Source organism: Octopus bimaculoides, chromosome 23, assembly GCF_001194135.2.
Source record: "Octopus bimaculoides isolate UCB-OBI-ISO-001 chromosome 23, ASM119413v2, whole genome shotgun sequence".
Lineage (NCBI taxonomy): Eukaryota > Metazoa > Mollusca > Cephalopoda > Octopoda > Octopodidae > Octopus > Octopus bimaculoides.
This window is the reverse complement of record NC_069003.1, coordinates 23,548,195-23,550,694: the sequence shown is the minus strand read 5'-3', so window position 1 is coordinate 23,550,694 and position 2,500 is coordinate 23,548,195. Positions and strand designations below refer to the sequence as shown.

General features: G+C 36.1%; 1 protein-coding gene across 1 annotated transcript in view; it reads right to left on the bottom strand.

Moving 5' to 3' along the window:
* Window positions 1–2,500, bottom strand: part of LOC106882752 (ankyrin repeat and fibronectin type-III domain-containing protein 1) — a 35,818-nt gene that overhangs the window by 16,978 nt on the left and 16,340 nt on the right. The window lies entirely within an intron of this gene.

Sequence of the window (2,500 nt, the reverse complement as noted above, 5' to 3'; positions counted from 1 at the left end):
GAATATCCGTCAAATGTAAATAATGTAAATAATGTAAATAATTCCTCATCTCTTAAATATAGAACTGTATATATATATATATATATATATATATATATATATATATATATGTATATAAAATACACACACATATATATAAGCTTATAAAATATTATAATTATTGTTTGCAGAATTGACACTTCATACCAAATCATTGCAGAAAATACACACGCGTGTTTGTTTATAAAAGCACTATGAAATTATAGTTCTTAAATCTGAGCATACTTGTCATGAAAATATAGAGGTGTGAGTTCAAGTTCCATGCATACAGAAGACCCTACTTTTTTTTCCATCGAGAGCTTGTATGCCCCAGTATTAGACTATTTTCCTTAGTCAATGCATGGTGATCACTTATAAGCTTTTACGAGCTTATAAAATATTATCCTTATTGTTATTTACCGAATTGTAAAATTGACACTGCTTAACAAATCGTCACATATATAATACATATATATATGTAAGGTGAATAAAATCAAAATAAGTAACAAGATATCAAGTAGATATCAACTTGATATCCTGTTGCATATTTTGATTATACATATATATATATATATATATATATATATATATATATATATATATATATATATACATATATACATGAATTGAAGGAAGAGGAAAACAAAACCAAGACAGGACATGATTATCAGATCATTAAAAAATATTTTAATTAATGTAAAGATGAATTGAAGTTAGTAAAAGTAAATAATGTCTAACAGTTGTTTCTGGGATATCCCAAGTAATGGATTAATTTATACCCACTGACACTTATGCAGTGTGCCTTTTGGTTTAAACCCTTGCTATTCTATCTCTTTATGTATACAGGGCATGATGGCGGAAATTGTCACCATTTTACATTTTGAATTTCATGCACGCACATCGTTTGCTTTTGATTTTGTCAACTACATAGTATGGTAGGGTCAGTTGGGTACTGTCTGTGAGAAAAACAGCACCATGATGCAATTCACTCTGTCAGAAATTTGGAAACAACATACTGTACTGCTTGGCATTCACAACAGAAACTCCAATATAAACATTTCAGAGTGTTTTGGTGTCAAATTGAGGACACTGTAACCTGTGGACATGTACCGAGAGTGATAAAAATCAAACATCCAGTCAACATCATGGTGTTTGGAGTGATCAGTAGTGATAGTGACGTTATGTCTCCATTCATCTTCTCACACAGCCTCAGACTCAACATGGAGGCTTACATCAAGTGCCTGAAGGAGGTAGTGCTACCCTGGGTGAAGAGGGTGGCTGCTGGAAAACCCTATATATGGCAACAAGACTCTGCACCATGCTACACAAGCAGGAGAACTCAGTCATGGTTGTCAGACAATTTCTGTGACCACAACACCCCTAACATCTGACCATCTAGCTCTCCAGACTGCAACCCCCTTAGTTACTATGTGTGGGACGCAGTTAAGTGAAAGACCAACAAAATGCTTTGTAACATAAAAGAGGAACTGAAATCAAGGATTATGGTAGCATTCACCAACTTAAACAAGGAGACTATCCAGATGAGTTCCAAAGTCGTCTAGAGGCTGTGGTTGAAGCCAATGGCGATTTTATTGAATAAATTTACTCTTTAGTATTTCAAGATATTATTATATAATTTTGGTAAACATATCTGTTAAAATAAGATGTCAGTGTTATTTTCATTTTTGTGTAACTTAGATGACAATTTATTCACCACACCCTGTACATACATGCACACACATACACACATACACAAGCATATATTTATATATCACCCTCATCACTAATATCCACTTCTCCAAGCTAATCAAACAAATTATGCTGAGGTAGATTTCCCTGCACCAGGATGCTCTTCTTGTCATGAAACTTCACATTTTTTCCCCCCAAATATGGTAAAGAGAAAAAGCAACAAAAATATCTTAGGCTGAACACATCTCTGTTGGGATTGCTGTGCATACAAACATGTATGTTGGCACTCCGTCGCTTACGACGTTGAGGGTTCCAGTCGATCTGATCAACGGAACAGCCTGCTCATGAAATTAACATGCAAGTGGCTGAGCAATCCACAGACACGTGTACCCTTAACGTAGTTCTCGGGGATATTCAGCGTGACACAGTGTGACAAGGCTGGCCCTTTGAATTACAAGCACAACAGAAACAGGAAGTAAGAGTGAGAGAAAGTTGTGGTGGAAGAGTACAGCAGGGTTCGCCACCATTCCCTGCCAGAACTTCATGGAGCTTTAGGTGTTTTCGCTCAATAAACATTCACAACGCCCGGTCTGGGAATCGAAACCGTGATCCTATGACCGCGAGTCCGCTGCCCTAACCACTGGGCCATTGTGCCTCCACTGCATACAAATATATACATACATCAACAACACTATCGTCATCACTACAGCCCCAATTACAACTTTAACCTACTGTCCACACCCCCTATCCACTGGTATGGTTATCTTTATATCTATCGTTTTATCTAGTTTCT